The following is an 18,880-nucleotide window of genomic DNA, read 5'->3' as shown; positions in this document are numbered from 1 at the left end:
TTTTTTCCCAAAATTTAGGATGTGTCCACGTTGCGCTTTCGGGTGTTTCCTGTCGCCGGCGCTAGGCCTACCCACGCAAGTGAGGTATCATTTTTATCGGGAGACTTGGGGGAACGCTGGGTGGAAGGAAATTTGTAGCTCCTCTCAGATTCCAGAACTTTCTGCCACAGAAATGTGAGGAACATGTGTTTTTTTAGCCAAATTTTGAGATTTGCAAAGGATTCTGGGTAACAGAACCTGGTCCGAGCCCCGCAAGTCACCCCTCCTTGGATTCCCCTAGGTCTCTAGTTTTCAGAAATGCACAGGTTTGGTAGGTTTCCCTAGGTGCCGGCTGAGCTAGAGGCCAAAATCTACAGGTAGGCACTTCGCAAAAAACACCTCTGTTTTTTCCCAAAATTTAGGATGTGTCCACTTTGCGCTTTGGGGTGTTTCCTGTCGCCGGCGCTAGGCCTACCCACGCAAGTGAGGTATCATTTTTATCGGGAGACTTGGGGGAACGCTGGGTGGAAGGAAATTTGTAGCTCCTCTCAGATTCCAGAACTTTCTGCCACAGAAATGTGAGGAACATGTGTTTTTTTAGCCAAATTTTGAGATTTGCAAAGGATTCTGGGTAACAGAACCTGGTCCGAGCCCCGCAAGTCACCCCTCCTTGGATTCCCCTAGGTCTCTAGTTTTCAGAAATGCACAGGTTTGGTAGGTTTCCCTAGGTGCCGGCTGAGCTAGAGGCCAAAATCTACAGGTAGGCACTTCGCAAAAAACACCTCTGTTTTTTCCCAAAATTTAGGATGTGTCCACGTTGCGCTTTGGGGTGTTTCCTGTCGCCGGCGCTAGGCCTACCCACGCAAGTGAGGTATCATTTTTATCGGGAGACGTGGGGGAACGCTGGGTGGAAGGAAATTTGTAGCTCCTCTCAGATTCCAGAACTTTCTGCCACAGAAATGTGAGGAACATGTGTTTTTTTAGCCAAATTTTGAGGTTTGCAAAGGATTCTGGGTAACAGAACCTGGTCCGAGCCCCGCAAGTCACCCCTCCTTGGATTCCCCTAGGTCTCTAGTTTTCAGAAATGCACAGGTTTGGTAGGTTTCCCTAGGTGCCGGCTGAGCTAGAGGCCAAAATCTACAGGTAGGCACTTCGCAAAAAACACCTCTGTTTTTTCCCAAAATTTAGGATGTGTCCACGTTGCGCTTTGGGGTGTTTCCTGTCGCCGGCGCTAGGCCTACCCACGCAAGTGAGGTATCATTTTTATCGGGAGACTTGGGGGAACGCTGGGTGGAAGGAAATTTGTAGCTCCTCTCAGATTCCAGAACTTTCTGCCACAGAAATGTGAGGAACATGTGTTTTTTTAGCCAAATTTTGAGGTTTGCAAAGGATTCTGGGTAACAGAACCTGGTCCGAGCCCCGCAAGTCACCCCTCCTTGGATTCCCCTAGGTCTCTAGTTTTCAGAAATGCACAGGTTTTGTAGGTTTCCCTAGGTGCCGGCTGAGCTAGAGGCCAAAATCTACAGGTAGGCACTTCGCAAAAAACACCTCCGTTTTTTTCCAAAAATTAGGATGTGTCCACGTTGCGCTTTGGGGTGTTTCCTGTCGCCGGCGCTAGGCCTACCCACGCAAGTGAGGTATCATTTTTATCGGGAGACTAGGGGGAACGCTGGGTGGAAGGAAATTTGTAGCTCCTCTCAGATTCCAGAACTTTCTGCCACAGAAATGTGAGGAACATGTGTTTTTTTAGCCAAATTTTGAGGTTTGCAAAGGATTCTGGGTAACAGAACCTGGTCCGAGCCCCGCAAGTCACCCCTCCTTGGATTCCCCTAGGTCTCTAGTTTTCAGAAATGCACAGGTTTGGTAGGTTTCCCTAGGTGCCGGCTGAGCTAGAGGCCAAAATCTACAGGTAGGCACTTCGCAAAAAACACCTCTGTTTTTTTCCAAAATTTAGGATGTGTCCACGTTGCGCTTTGGGGTGTTTCCTGTCGCCGGCGCTAGGCCTACCCACGCAAGTGAGGTATCATTTTTATCGGGAGACTTGGGGGAACGCTGGGTGGAAGGAAATTTGTAGCTCCTCTCAGATTCCAGAACTTTCTGCCACAGAAATGTGAGGAACATGTGTTTTTTTAGCCAAATTTTGAGGTTTGCAAAGGATTCTGGGTAACAGAACCTGGTCCGAGCCCCGCAAGTCACCCCTCCTTGGATTCCCCTAGGTCTCTAGTTTTCAGAAATGCACAGGTTTGGTAGGTTTCCCTAGGTGCCGGCTGAGCTAGAGGCCAAAATCTACAGGTAGGCACTTCGCAAAAAATAACTCCGTTTTTTTCCAAAATTTAGGATGTGTCCACGTTGCGCTTTGGGGTGTTTCCTGTCGCCGGCGCTAGGCCTACCCACGCAAGTGAGGTATCATTTTTATCGGGAGACTTGGGGGAACGCTGGGTGGAAGGAAATTTGTAGCTCCTCTCAGATTCCAGAACTTTCTGCCACAGAAATGTGAGGAACATGTGTTTTTTTAGCCAAATTTTGAGGTTTGCAAAGGATTCTGGGTAACAGAACCTGGTCCGAGCCCCGCAAGTCACCCCTCCTTGGATTCCCCTAGGTCTCTAGTTTTCAGAAATGCACAGGTTTGGTAGGTTTCCCTAGGTGCCGGCTGAGCTAGAGGCCAAAATCTACAGGTAGGCACTTCACAAAAAACACCTCTGTTTTTTCCCAAAATTTAGGATGTGTCCACGTTGCGCTTTCGGGTGTTTCCTGTCGCCGGCGCTAGGCCTACCCACGCAAGTGAGGTATCATTTTTATCAGGAGACTTGGGGGAACGCTGGGTGGAAGGAAATTTGTAGCTCCTCTCAGATTCCAGAACTTTCTGCCACAGAAATGTGAGGAACATGTGTTTTTTTAGCCAAATTTTGAGGTTTGCAAAGGATTCTGGGTAACAGAACCTGGTCCGAGCCCCGCAAGTCACCCCTCCTTGGATTCCCCTAGGTCTCTAGTTTTCAGAAATGGACAGGTTTGGTAGGTTTCCCTAGGTGCCGGCTGAGCTAGAGGCCAAAATCTACAGGTAGGCACTTCGCAAAAAACACCTCTGTTTTTTCCCAAAATTTAGGATGTGTCCACGTTGCGCTTTCGGGTGTTTCCTGTCGCCGGCGCTAGGCCTACCCACGCAAGTGAGGTATCATTTTTATCGGGAGACTTGGGGGAACGCTGGGTGGAAGGAAATTTGTAGCTCCTCTCAGATTCCAGAACTTTCTGCCACAGAAATGTGAGGAACATGTGTTTTTTTAGCCAAATTTTGAGGTTTGCAAAGGATTCTGGGTAACAGAACCTGGTCCGAGCCCCGCAAGTCACCCCTCCTTGGATTCCCCTAGGTCTCTAGTTTTCAGAAATGCACAGGTTTGGTAGGTTTCCCTAGGTGCCGGCTGAGCTAGAGGCCAAAATCTACAGGTAGGCACTTCGCAAAAAACACTTCTGTTTTTTTCCAAAATTTAGGATGTGTCCACGTTGCGCTTTGGGGTGTTTCCTGTCGCCGGCGCTAGGCCTACCCACGCAAGTGAGGTATCATTTTTATCGGGAGACTTGGGGCAACGCTGGGTGGAAGGAAATTTGTAGCTCCTCTCAGATTCCAGAACTTTCTGCCACAGAAATGTGAGGAACATGTGTTTTTTTAGCCAAATTTTGAGATTTGCAAAGGATTCTGGGTAACAGAACCTGGTCCGAGCCCCGCAAGTCACCCCTCCTTGGATTCCCCTAGGTCTCTAGTTTTCAGAAATGCACAGGTTTGGTAGGTTTCCCTAGGTGCCGGCTGAGCTAGAGGCCAAAATCTACAGGTAGGCACTTCGCAAAAAACACCTCTGTTTTTTCCCAAAATTTAGGATGTGTCCACGTTGCGCTTTGGGGTGTTTCCTGTCGCCGGCGCTAGGCCTACCCACGCAAGTGAGGTATCATTTTTATCGGGAGACGTGGGGGAACGCTGGGTGCAAGGAAATTTGTAGCTCCTCTCAGATTCCAGAACTTTCTGCCACAGAAATGTGAGGAACATGTGTTTTTTTAGCCAAATTTTGAGGTTTGCAAAGGATTCTGGGTAACAGAACCTGGTCCGAGCCCCGCAAGTCACCCCTCCTTGGATTCCCCTAGGTCTCTAGTTTTCAGAAATGCACAGGTTTGGTAGGTTTCCCTAGGTGCCGGCTGAGCTAGAGGCCAAAATCTACAGGTAGGCACTTCGCAAAAAACACCTCTGTTTTTTCCCAAAATTTAGGATGTGTCCACTTTGCGCTTTGGGGTGTTTCCTGTCGCCGGCGCTAGGCCTACCCACGCAAGTGAGGTATCATTTTTATCGGGAGACGTGGGGGAACGCTGGGTGGAAGGAAATTTGTAGCTCCTCTCAGATTCCAGAACTTTCTGCCACAGAAATGTGAGGAACATGTGTTTTTTTAGCCAAATTTTGAGGTTTGCAAAGGATTCTGGGTAACAGAACCTGGTCCGAGCCCCGCAAGTCACCCCTCCTTGGATTCCCCTAGGTCTCTAGTTTTCAGAAATGCACAGGTTTGGTAGGTTTCCCTAGGTGCCGGCTGAGCTAGAGGCCAAAATCTACAGGTAGGCACTTCGCAAAAAACACCTCTGTTTTTTCCCAAAATTTAGGATGTGTCCACGTTGCGCTTTGGGGTGTTTCCTGTCGCCGGCGCTAGGCCTACCCACGCAAGTGAGGTATCATTTTTATCGGAAGACTTGGGGGAAAGCTGGGTGGAAGGAAATTTGTAGCTCCTCTCAGATTCCAGAACTTTCTGCCACAGAAATGTGAGGAACATGTGTTTTTTTAGCCATATTTTGAGGTTTGCAAAGGATTCTGGGTAACAGAACCTGGTCCGAGCCCCGCAAGTCACCCCTCCTTGGATTCCCCTAGGTCTCTAGTTTTCAGAAATGCACAGGTTTGGTAGGTTTCCCTAGGTGCCGGCTGAGCTAGAGGCCAAAATCTACAGGTAGGCACTTCGCAAAAAACACCTCTGTTTTTTTCCAAAATTTAGGATGTGTCCACGTTGCGCTTTGGGGTGTTTCCTGTCGCCGGCGCTAGGCCTACCCACGCAAGTGAGGTATCATTTTTATCGGGAGACTTGGGGGAACGCTGGGTGGAAGGAAATTTGTAGCTCCTCTCAGATTCCAGAACTTTCTGCCACAGAAATGTGAGGAACATGTGTTTTTTTAGCCAAATTTTGAGGTTTGCAAAGGATTCTGGGTAACAGAACCTGGTCCGAGCCCCGCAAGTCACCCCTCCTTGGATTCCCCTAGGTCTCTAGTTTTCAGAAATGCACAGGTTTGGTAGGTTTCCCTAGGTGCCGGCTGAGCTAGAGGCCAAAATCTACAGGTAGGCACTTCGCAAAAAACACCTCTGTTTTTTCCCAAAATTTAGGATGTGTCCACGTTGCGCTTTGGGGTGTTTCCTGTCGCCGGCGCTAGGCCTACCCACGCAAGTGAGGTATCATTTTTATCGGGAGACGTGGGGGAACGCTGGGTGCAAGGAAATTTGTAGCTCCTCTCAGATTCCAGAACTTTCTGCCACAGAAATGTGAGGAACATGTGTTTTTTTAGCCAAATTTTGAGGTTTGCAAAGGATTCTGGGTAACAGAACCTGGTCCGAGCCCCGCAAGTCACCCCTCCTTGGATTCCCCTAGGTCTCTAGTTTTCAGAAATGCACAGGTTTGGTAGGTTTCCCTAGGTGCCGGCTGAGCTAGAGGCCAAAATCTACAGGTAGGCACTTCGCAAAAAACACCTCTGTTTTTTCCCAAAATTTAGGATGTGTCCACGTTGCGCTTTCGGGTGTTTCCTGTCGCCGGCGCTAGGCCTACCCACGCAAGTGAGGTATCATTTTTATCGGGAGACTTGGGGGAACGCTGGGTGGAAGGAAATTTGTAGCTCCTCTCAGATTCCAGAACTTTCTGCCACAGAAATGTGAGGAACATGTGTTTTTTTAGCCAAATTTTGAGATTTGCAAAGGATTCTGGGTAACAGAACCTGGTCCGAGCCCCGCAAGTCACCCCTCCTTGGATTCCCCTAGGTCTCTAGTTTTCAGAAATGCACAGGTTTGGTAGGTTTCCCTAGGTGCCGGCTGAGCTAGAGGCCAAAATCTACAGGTAGGCACTTCGCAAAAAACACCTCTGTTTTTTCCCAAAATTTAGGATGTGTCCACGTTGCGCTTTGGGGTGTTTCCTGTCGCCGGCGCTAGGCCTACCCACGCAAGTGAGGTATCATTTTTATCGGGAGACGTGGGGGAACGCTGGGTGCAAGGAAATTTGTAGCTCCTCTCAGATTCCAGAACTTTCTGCCACAGAAATGTGAGGAACATGTGTTTTTTTAGCCAAATTTTGAGGTTTGCAAAGGATTCTGGGTAACAGAACCTGGTCCGAGCCCCGCAAGTCACCCCTCCTTGGATTCCCCTAGGTCTCTAGTTTTCAGAAATGCACAGGTTTGGTAGGTTTCCCTAGGTGCCGGCTGAGCTAGAGGCCAAAATCTACAGGTAGGCACTTCGCAAAAAACACCTCTGTTTTTTCCCAAAATTTAGGATGTGTCCACTTTGCGCTTTGGGGTGTTTCCTGTCGCCGGCGCTAGGCCTACCCACGCAAGTGAGGTATCATTTTTATCGGGAGACGTGGGGGAACGCTGGGTGGAAGGAAATTTGTAGCTCCTCTCAGATTCCAGAACTTTCTGCCACAGAAATGTGAGGAACATGTGTTTTTTTAGCCAAATTTTGAGGTTTGCAAAGGATTCTGGGTAACAGAACCTGGTCCGAGCCCCGCAAGTCACCCCTCCTTGGATTCCCCTAGGTCTCTAGTTTTCAGAAATGCACAGGTTTGGTAGGTTTCCCTAGGTGCCGGCTGAGCTAGAGGCCAAAATCTACAGGGAGGCACTTCGCAAAAAACACCTCTGTTTTTTCCCAAAATTTAGGATGTGTCCACGTTGCGCTTTGGGGTGTTTCCTGTCGCCGGCGCTAGGCCTACCCACGCAAGTGAGGTATCATTTTTATCGGAAGACTTGGGGGAAAGCTGGGTGGAAGGAAATTTGTAGCTCCTCTCAGATTCCAGAACTTTCTGCCACAGAAATGTGAGGAACATGTGTTTTTTTAGCCAAATTTTGAGGTTTGCAAAGGATTCTGGGTAACAGAACCTGGTCCGAGCCCCGCAAGTCACCCCTCCTTGGATTCCCCTAGGTCTCTAGTTTTCAGAAATGCACAGGTTTGGTAGGTTTCCCTAGGTGCCGGCTGAGCTAGAGGCCAAAATCTACAGGTAGGCACTTCGCAAAAAACACCTCTGTTTTTTTCCAAAATTTAGGATGTGTCCACGTTGCGCTTTGGGGTGTTTCCTGTCGCCGGCGCTAGGCCTACCCACGCAAGTGAGGTATCATTTTTATCGGGAGACTTGGGGGAACGCTGGGTGGAAGGAAATTTGTAGCTCCTCTCAGATTCCAGAACTTTCTGCCACAGAAATGTGAGGAACATGTGTTTTTTTAGCCAAATTTTGAGGTTTGCAAAGGATTCTGGGTAACAGAACCTGGTCCGAGCCCCGCAAGTCACCCCTCCTTGGATTCCCCTAGGTCTCTAGTTTTCAGAAATGCACAGGTTTGGTAGGTTTCCCTAGGTGCCGGCTGAGCTAGAGGCCAAAATCTACAGGTAGGCACTTCGCAAAAAACACCTCCGTTTTTTTCCAAAATTTAGGATGTGTCCACGTTGCGCTTTGGGGTGTTTCCTGTCGCCGGCGCTAGGCCTACCCACACAAGTGAGGTATCATTTTTATCGCTAGACTTGGGGGAACATAGATTTGCAAAACAAGTGCTATTGCCCCTTGTCTTTCTCTACATTTTTTCCTTCCAAATATAGGAGAGTGTGTAAAAAAGACATCTATTTGAGAAATTCCCTATAATTCACATGCTTGTATGGTCACCCCGGAATTCAGAGATGTGCAAATAACCACTGCTCCTCAGCACCTTCTCTTGTGCCCTTTTTGGAAATGCAAAGGTTTTCTTGATAGCAATTTTTTACTCTTTATATTTCAGCAAATGAATTGCTGTATACCCGGTATAGAATGAAAACGCACTGCAGGGTGCAGCTCATTTATTGGCTCTGGGTTCCTCGGGTTCTTGATGAACCTACAAGCCCTATATATCCCCGCAACCAGAGGAGTCCACCAGACATAACGGTATATTGCTTTCCATAATCTGACATTGCAGGGAAAAGTTACAGAGTAAAACGTAGAGATAAATTGATGTTTTTTTCACCTCAATTTCAATATTTTTCTCTTTCAGCTGTTATTTTCTGTAGGAAACCCTTGTAGGATCTACACAAATGACCCCTTGCTGAATTCAGAATTTTCTCTACTTTTCAGAAATGGTTAGGTTTCTGGGATCCAGCATTGGTTTCATGCCCATTCCTGTCACTGACTGGAAGGAGGCTGAAAGCACAAAAAATTGCAAAAATGGGGTATGCCCCAGTAAAATGCCAAAATTGTGTTGAAAAATTGGGTTTTCTGATTCAAGTCTGCCTGTTCCTGAAAGCTAGGAAGCTGCTGAGTTTAGCACTACAAACCCTTTGTTGATGCCATTTTCAGGGGGAAATCCACAAGCCTTCTTCTGCAGCCACTTTTTCCATTTTTTAAAAAAAAAACGAAATTTTCACTGTATTTTGGCCAATTTCTTGGCCTCCTTCAAGGGAACCCACAAAGTCTGGGTACCTCTAGAATCCCTAGGATGTTGGAAAAAAAGGACGCAAATTTGGCTTGGTTAGCTTATGTGGACAAAAAGTTATGAGGGCCTAAGCGCGAACTGCCCCAAATAGGCAAAAAAAGGCCTGGCACAGGAGGGGGAAAAGGCCTGGCAGCGAAGGGGTTAATACACACAAGAGGTGTCCCAAGTTTTTATTACACAAATAAAATCTTGCACATGTCCTGGTTATTGGCATACCTGTTGTTCAATTTTCTGTTTTTTCTTTCTCTACACACTTGCTAATTTCCCACTCCCTGCAAATGACAATATTTTCTCATGGCTATCAGTAAATATATCCTTGCAAGTGTCAGATGGTGCTAACATTATTGTGTCATTATTTGTGAGTTAACTTAATTACAATTTTCCTTGTGACTGTGAAATTGACAATTTATATATTTTTGGTCATTTGTTCCTCTCAAAAACACCGAAAATGGCAGGACGCCCCCATTTTAATGCAAAAAATGAAACAATTTTAGTGAACCATGAGTTTTAATAACATTATTTGCGAGAATTACAAGAAGTTCTAAAATTACAAATTAGAAAATTCACACACCCTTGATCCACCCTGTACCCTGATTGTTCTACATATTCAGATAGAGATATGAGAGCCTGGTTCATCTCATGTGCAAAGCAATGCACCTCACTCGTCTTTCAACTTCATTGTGGCTACTGATAGCATCACATTTGAATCAAAGGAGTTTGGAGTGCTCCTCAGAGCCTCAAGCATTTTATTTACTCTTCCCTATAAGTGCAAAGTGCCTGCACTGTAGGTAGTTCTGTTGTGCAGGAAGGAGCACCTTCCTGCACAGAAACAGTCCTCAAAGGCATTTTCCTATTTCCCTTGTACTTCTAGTAAGGGAAAAAACTAGGAGAAATAAAAATATATCTCCTTGTTATGCCTTCCCTAGGGTTGCGTAGCATTTTGATGCATTCCCAGGTCTACCAGTTATTGTAAATCTCGGATTTGTGCCAAAATCCATGGGTGAATGCATGGGAACGTCCACTGTCCACCCGTGGAATGCATCGCTGGAATAGAGTGATACAAGAAAGCGACTTGCATTACCTTGCATTACTCCACATTTACAAAGCCACTCGGAACCATGCAAGATGGCCTTGCATTGCTTGCTAAATATGATTCTAATTTTTGCATTGTCCCGGCGCCCCCTGCATGATGCAAGGACAACACAAACCCATGATAAATATGGGCTGCAGTGAATGAGTGTGGATGTCATCAGTGCTTAACTTGTGCATGCATGTCCAGGTGGTGGACACCAACATTATTTATTGGGGACCAGGATTCAATTTTTATCATCAGAATTTGACACAGAGCAAGGGACATAGAGGCAGAGAAGAAAGACAAGGAGAAAGAAAAGACATGACAAGAGTGAAACGGATAGCAAGAATCAACAGAAACCTGCAAATTTGAGATAGGGAACCAGAAAGTGTACAGTGGTGGAATAAGGCATGAGTTGTTTCAAGACTAGGCAGCCTTGGTATTTTGCAACTCTGTCATTTGATAGCACCCACAATGGACACTGAAGCTACAAGCTTCGCTAATCATATCGAATGAGATTATCTGTTATTCAAAAATTCTAACACACATATATAAATAAGTTTGTGCTGTCTCTGTCTTGCACTATTAAAGTCTTATGAAGTGTGTTGTCTCCTCTGCATTGTTATCATATGTATAGGGTTTGTCATTGGTTCACATCAAAATGTTTAATCAAATAAATTACAAAACACAGTAATGTTTTTGCAGAATGTATTTATTTGCGGATGCTCCCAAATTAAGGGCTTTAAATTCTTGCAGGTTATTAATATTAAACTGTTTTATTATTGAATTCAGTCTTCCTGGTAAACTGCTATTCTCAGCCAAGTTTACACTGATAAATCAAATGAATATTGTCAAATTTCATGTTCTCACTATAAAACATTTTGGCCCATATTTTTGGGGCATTGGGGTAGGGCAGCACCACAATTCTTCTTGCTGAGCTGTCTTATGCCGATGTGAAAATGGTGCATTCCTGTCCTTTCCCCGGTGCTGGCGCACAACTGGCTGTCTAGTACCAACACAGGCATTCTTGCACCATGGTGCAAGGGTGCCTGCATTGCATGCAGGATTGTATTTGTTCAGCAAGGGACACCTTGCTGCACAAAGCAATCTAGAGAGGGGTTTTCCTTTTTTCTATATGTGCTGCAGAATGCAGCACACATGGAAAGAGGAAAAAACAAGGCAAAATGAAAATATTTCTACTTGTTACATCTGCTCTGGGGAGGTATAAGGTATTAGCACTGCCCCAGGTTTACATGATTAAGTAAATCTGGGCAGTGTCAAAATCCATGGGTGTTAGGTGGAAAAATCCACCTTAACGCCCATGAAATTCTTCTCTCTCGCAGAGTAAGGCAACTTAGCCATTTGCGCTGCTTTGTCTTACTCCATATCTATGCAGCCATGCAAAGACACGCAAAATGGTTTTGTGTGGCCTCATAGATATATGGTTGAGCGCCATCGGAGCGTGAAAAAAAGTGATGCCGCAGCGGTCTCTCATAAATTACATCTTGGAGCTTTACCCCTACAGCATACAAGAAGCAACAAAGAATCAAAGGCAAAATGTCAGAAAAAAATAATACAATGTCTGCAATATTTAAGGAAGATTTATTTCCTTCTCCGACCATAATTGGTATAGAACAGACTACTACCATTTCAAGAATATTATACACAAAATCCTACCTGTCAGCATGTTCCCATCATGTGCACGTACCAAAAGTATATCTTTAAGCCAAATTTCTCGTTCTGAACATATTGTATTTTTGCCACTAGCTCAGCCCTCACTTCTACTTAAGTGCGAAGGGTTCACAATTAACATGCTTATAAAACACTGCTTTTGACAGTATTGTGAAACGACACAGAATATTGGCAGTGTTCCTTAAAAAAGGACCTAATTTATACAAGAATCAACACTTTCTCAACATTGATATCAGAATATATTTTTGCTTCCAGTAGTTCAGGCTGATTTATCAATGCCAGCCTGGGCCTAGTTGGGTATAGGACACACAGTTGCATTTACTATGTGTGGATCAGAGTGCAGCTACATCTGCCATCTCCTAGGAAACAAATCTGCCATCTCCTAGTAAGCAAACAGGACCACATAAGCCAACTTCTCACAGGTTTATCTTCAATTGCTGTGGCCTAAAGACATGGCCAACCAATACAGTTTTATGAGGAGACAATGTGATTATACTCAGTCAAAAAATCATAAAAACATAAACAAAGGGTCTCAAATGAGTGGGTGTTCCCACTGAATGCTTAATTAAAAAAAAAAAATAAGGCTTTATGTACAAACAAACAGGTTGCAAATGCTGGATGTAAACTGCCCACTGATCTTTGGCGATCACCTGTCATTCTACAATGTTTCTTATGCACTTATAGGTCACATCATAAACTGTCCATGGGAAGGGGCTGCAGAATGACCTGAATAATGAATATATTTGTATCACATCAATTTGGGAGTAGGTAACTTTTCAATGATCTGTGACTTCTTTTGCAGACATAAATCATTGATATATTAAATGTGAACCCCAATGAGGAGTGGACAGATCTAATTCATATTCCTTCTTCTCTAAGACTCTGAATAAGTCACAAACCGTATTTTATCAGCTTTAAAATCTTTTCTGACTTGTATCTTTAGTATGGTGAAACTAACTGTAAGCTTTTAATTGTGTGCAGGTTATGTGACAGCAAACCATTATGGTGCATTCAGTCCCAAGTGTATTAGCTTTAATTTATTCGTAGGGGCCTGCTGGGGATTCATCCAAATGCTGGGTCCTGCCTGATATCTCACTCTTACATGTTCCTTTTCATTTCTGCTTTCTACCTGTGTCACTGTTTTCCTCATTTTCGCCTTGTCTTTCCTTCTGCATTTGCTGCCTTTGTCTCCCTTGCAATGGGTGAAAGTCTGATGATGACAAATAAATTGTGTATCACAAACAGGCCCAAATTCTACAAACACCTGCACCAATTAAGCAGTGGGTATTCCCTTAATGATGGCCTCCCTAAGGAGTGGCTAGGACTAGAGTGACCCACTTTACACCACTACTGACTTTGTTTAAAAACTATGAGTTCCGATTCTATACCCTACTGAGTTTGTATCAAAACTAGAAGTTCTTTCAATCACATGAATGATACACAATGCACTACTCTCATCATGGAGACTGTTTCCGTGTGACAGATTTATCTGGTGTAGTCCATTTTAATCGCATTTAGGCCCATATTTATACTTTTTGACGCAAAACTGCGCTAACGCAGTTTTGCGTCAAAAAAATTAGCACCGGCTAACGCCATTCTGAAGCGCCATGTGGGCGCCGTATTTATTGAATGACGTTAGCCGGCGTTAGCCGCCGGCGCCGTCTGGTGTGCGTTAAAAAAAACGACGTACACCAGGCAGCGCCGGCGTAGGGAGATATGGGGCTTGGGCGTCAAGAAATGGGGCAAGTCAGGTTGAGGCAATTTTTTCGCCTCAACCCGATTTGCGCCATTTGTTTTTCACTCCCAACCCCCATAGAAATGACTCCTGTCTTAGCAAAGACAGGAGTCATGCCCCCTTGCCCAATGGCCATGCCCAGGGGACTTATGTCCCCTGGGCATGGTCATTGGGCATAGTGGCATGTAGGGGGGCACAAATCAGGCCCCCCTATGCCACAATTTTTTTTTTTTAAAAACACTTACCTGAACTTACCTTAATGTCCCTGGGATGGGTCCCTCCAGCCTTGGGTGTCCTCCTGGGGTGGCCAAGGGTGACAGGGGGTGTCCCTGGGGCATGGGAGGGCACCTCTGGGCTCCTTCAGAGCCCACAGGTCCCTTAACGCCTGCCTTTTGCAGGCGCTAAAAACGGCGCAAAAGCGGCCGTACGTCATTTTTTTTGACCCGCCCACTCCCGGGCGTGATTTTTGCCCGGGAGTATAAATCCGACGCACATGCCTCGGAGTCGAGTTTTTAGACGGGAACGCCTACCTTGCATATAATTAACGCAAAGTAGGTGTCCACGCTAAAAAATGACACTAACTCCATGGACTTTGGCGCTAGACGCGTCTAACGCCAAAGTATAAATATGGAGTTAGTTTTGTGTCGAAATTGCGTCAAAAAAACCGACGCAATTCCGGCGCAAACGGAGTATAAATATGCCCCTTAACCTTTCAATGTCACCGGCTGATTCAGTGCAAAATCGTTTTCATGAGCCAGCCATTGGTCGGAGAAGTGCCAGTGCTCTGAGAAAAAACAAAAGATATCAATTAGAAGCATATGTGACATTATAGAGGGCACAACTGAAAAATGATCTTTTTTTCATTTTGTTTAATAGAACTTCATACCACTGCACTGTTGTTTCAAATTAACACATAGTTGATGAGCAACAGGTATGAGCAGGGTAAGGTACGCACCATGGATGACATCCTGAACAGGAACCAGTTTTCTTTATAGGTATTTCTTTCATTTCTCATTTGGTGTACATCAGGCAAGCCTTTCGTAGTGTGGCCTGTGGAATAAGGTTTATGTCACAAAGACACTGAACAGCTGGACAATAAAGAATAAAGCTTTCCCATTTTGAATTGTTGGTCCCCATGTTCTCTTGGCCACACTGTTCATTTGATCTCCTTACCAGGTTCAAATGAGAAGCATAAGATGACTTCAGAGCTTCTGGCGCTTGCCAAATTTGAGGGCTTTAGTATATCGGTGGCTGGTGAAATAATTCTGCAGTCTGGCTTTGGTTCTGGAGGGGAACGTAGGTGGCAGGACACTGCTCCCCAGGACCCCAAAAACAGGAGAAACGTTTGTCGGGGGAGTGATAGAGAGAAGCACTATACCGTTTACGAAAGTCCACTTAAGTCCTTATGTAGTACTCTGTAATTCACATCAATAAACTTAGTAAAATACATCAAGGAGGCACAAGGTAAAAGCAGATTTTTTGCAAATGGTGTTCCCTTAGTTGTAACTGTTGTCACATTATTTAAATATGGAACACTGACATCGTTTGTTAATAAAACAAATTGCAAATAGTCAAATGGCAACTGAAAGCATGGGTTAAGAAATATAATTACAAGGCAAAAGAGTGAAAGCAACACCCCACAATTATGTAACACACCAGCAGCATAGAAATCTGCAAAGTTTATGGCAATGTTGTGTCATGGTCAATATGTCTACATTTTGACCCCTGTGTCGAGGTTAGGCCAACGTCCTAATCAGGCCAGTATTAATGCTTATCTCCAATTTAAATAACAAGCATTTGTAATGCCAATAGGTCTGACTTTCAAGGAATGCTGTGTGGTAATGTGAAACCTTGCAAGTAAATAGCATGAGAATAAATATGTACTTGTGTAGAAACAAATAACTGTAGAATAATAATGGTATAGGTTGAAAAATCAGGTGATAGCTTCACTGACAAGCCAGACTTAAACATTCATATAGGCTAATGGTGGCACTCCTTATATCGGTGATGACGTCAGAGAAAAATCCCATAAATTATCAAGTTATCTAAGACACTTTAATAGCATGACAATATCATGCATGTCTCCCTGACAGTTCAAGCTCAGGGAGCTGGATTAATAAAAAAATGATCACAGCTGCAGGACCCCCACCAACACTGCCACCCCTGTGTCTTTTATGCCATGGGTGTTTCAAACCGGGATCATGTCATCCTGCCGATGTGGCACTTATCAGTCTCCTGCAGTTCATGGCCTCCCTCCCGGAGGTCTTGAACCATTGACTGTTGCTTGTTTGTTCTGTCTTGCTCCTACAAATGAATCATGTTTCCTGAGTAATTAGCTGTACCTGTCCTGACCTGTTGACTTTTACCATAATGCTTGGCTTCCCTTAAACTGTTAATTATTTCCAACTACCACTTGCACCTGCCACCTGCAAGAGGTCATATCCCTTTTGTATAACACATGCTCTTCCCCAGGTTCCTCAGAAACTTACAATGTTCCAGATGAGACATGTGTCCTTCTGGAACAGTCTCTCCTTCCAGCACAAATACCGCATCTGAACCTGAATTGGGGCTAGGCCTTATTCCAGTCCTGTGCAAGCATCTTCCCTGCACTCACCTCCTGAATTGCCAGGAACCCCAGCACTCTATTCTTCCAAACCTTCCTGGTGATCCTGACTTCTGAAACATTTCAGTGTCTACATTCTTGGCTGCAATTCCACCTCTTCTTGGGCTTCTTGCACCACAGCCTCCTGTCTTCCTTTGGATCCCGGTTATAGTGCTGAGGCAAGGCTTGGTACTTGATCCTCAGGTTAGTGCTCACTAATCCATGGTTTAGTTGAAATAATTCAAGACTGAGTTTTGTGAAGGTGTGAGTACGTTCTTGGAAGCCTGACATTGTTTGAATCTCTCAGACACAAAGAGGCCCAGCGCTCCTGAACTTTATCGTACCTGAACTGACGTTTTTTTCTACAATATTCCTTGGCTAGTTGTATCAATTATTAGAGAAGCCTCTAGCTCACAAACTTGCACTCAACTTTTTGATTTGAACATTTTATGTTATTACCTTTTTGGGAGTTTATTTTCAACACTGTTCCTGCTCTCCTATGCAAAATTTATGATGAAGCCTGTGTGTGTGCATTATTTGTAAATAATTGCCAAATCATTATGCGCTGAGGGCTGCTGGTAAACTATGCTTCTTGTTGTTTCTAGTGCTCTACACCTGCATCAACACTAACAGCACCCAGGTAGTTCAGACCCTAATAGGCAGTATTACAAGGGAGCTGAACAGGCTCAGAGGAGCTGTTTCATTTTTATTTGTTTTTATCCAATCCACCCTCCCCTTGGGGCCAGTTGGTGAAATTGGATTATCGTTGCTTATTTCACACTGCTGCCCCAGTTGATACAAGGGGTCCAGCATTATCTCCTTGGTAGGAACCAGGTAAGTGTATGACAACAGCTGTGTGGAGGTAAGCACCTTTTCTAGGAACACATATGTTTTGCCCAATCAAAATATGTACTCCTGGCTTCCAACATTTGGGCAGAGCCAATGCCCCTCCCTTGATGATTCTAACATAATTGTTTAGCAACAGCTGCACTGTTGCAGCAGACCATAAAAAGACATTATAAAGGGTGTGCTACATTTTAGCATGGAGGCCTTGATTGTTTACAAATAACAATGTTTAATGTTCATTATTTCACCAAAGGCACTATTGAAGAAGCATAACAAAGGTCACAAATACAGTATGTTTGATTCTAAGTAGTATCAATGTGTTACCAGTATTAATCTGATCCAGTGCATAAATTAGGACAGTTGCTGAAAATATTACCATTTTAAATTAAAAGAAAAATTGGTACACACACAGGAAAAATGAATTTCAAGAACCTTAATGGAAGGGCATCCATAATTTGAACAACAATTGGCAAATGACATAAAACAGACTACAAATTAAACCAAACATGTTGTCTCATGAATACTTATAAGGAGGACCACATTATAAACAATTGTCTACAAGGTCTGTACTTAAATTATGTCAGTGTCTCTGGATTAAGAAAAAATAAGGATTGGTTATAGAAATCAAAAAAGAAATACCCACAGTTTAACATTGAGCATACCAGGTGAGGGCTCACTGGAGGTGGTAAAAGTAACAGCTGAATAAGTCAAAAGAGTACGCTGTTCCTAAAAAGAAAAATGAAAAAATAGGCACAGTTTCAGAAAAACACTTCTTAAATTAGAAGCAAGAGCCCTCACACATCCAATGGATGTCATGCTTCATCATAGGGACAGCTCCTCATCAGAACAACGTAAAAAAAATTCTCGCTGTATTTTGGCTAATTTTTTGGTCTCCTCCAGGAGAACCCACAAACTTTGGGTACCTCTAGAATCCCTAGGATGTTGGAAAAAAAGGATGCAAATTTGGTGTGGGTAGCTTATGTGGACAAAACATTATGAGGGTCTAAGTGTGAACTGCCTCAAATAGCCAAAAAAAAAGGCCTGGCACCTGATGGGGAAAAGAGCTGGCAGTGAAGGGGTTAAATGTGGGAAACTGCGTGTAAAGCACTTTGTTTATTAGGTACCCGTAGAATCACATACAAAAATTTCTCGCCTCACAATATCGTGTGCCTGCCATCATCATACTTAAGGCACCATTGAAAACAGCAAACAGGCACTCTTATGGAATCTTAAACCATTTTCAATTGACATTTCGGTATTACACTAGGATTGATTGCAATATGTCACAAGCTCCACCAGGTGCAAAGGAAATGCTGTAAACATCTTCTGTGGCCTCTATGAATTTTTATGCACCCGTCCTCCGCCAGGGGAGCCCAAGGACATTAATCAGATTAATTGCAAGCAGACTGAGACAGAATACTCACAAAAGTAACAAGCACTACAATCACTTTTGCCAACTCAGTGCCTGAGAATTTAGAGGCGATGGTGAACTTGCTTGAAACGCCTAATGCTCCTGATGCAGATGCAGATACTTGCAAGGGTTGACTCCAGTGCTCCTGATTTGCTTGCAACTCTGATCTCTTCTGCATCTTGGGGATCCGACCAGCTTTTAAAATCCTCTTCACTTCTGAGCCAAGTTTTTGATGACTCTAGAAAGGATGGAACTGCTTCTGAAAACCTAGAGCTTATTTGTTCTTAGCTCATCTTTCAAGGGTCACTAACTCTGTCTAACATTGCTCTCCATCAATTTATCATGGCAATGGCAGGAGAGGCAGGAGGGTAGAAGCTTCAGTTGAGTCCCATCAAGTGAACACAGATAATGATAAGGATGAAACCATGATTCCAGAAGCATTTACAACAGCCTCTATTAATAAAAAGCTAATATAGCTTTTGCACTGCTCGTTAAAGACTATCTCTGGAGGGGAGGAGAAGCTATTGCCAGTGGCTGAACTAGGGCAGTTATAGACAGTTGCCCTGCATGTGATACTGGAGGCACCAGAAAAATTAATCCTCTCCTGTCAAGACTCGGTCTGTCGAATGTTCTGAATTACACTCTTGGAGAGGTGGAGAACTCCAAACCATGAACTCAGGGAGCACTTTATATCCTGTCTAAAGCCAAAGCTCAGGAGATGGCGATTCGGCTGCACCAGTACCAAGATAATCAGCCAAACTTTAATACATAGCTAAGCTATGCTACCAAAGCACAACAGTGCTTCCTGAGGCCAGAGAC

Source organism: Pleurodeles waltl, chromosome 9, assembly GCF_031143425.1.
Source record: "Pleurodeles waltl isolate 20211129_DDA chromosome 9, aPleWal1.hap1.20221129, whole genome shotgun sequence".
Classification (NCBI taxonomy): Eukaryota; Metazoa; Chordata; class Amphibia; order Caudata; family Salamandridae; genus Pleurodeles; species Pleurodeles waltl.
The sequence above is the reverse complement of the archived record's forward strand: the minus strand, read 5'-3'. Positions refer to the sequence as shown.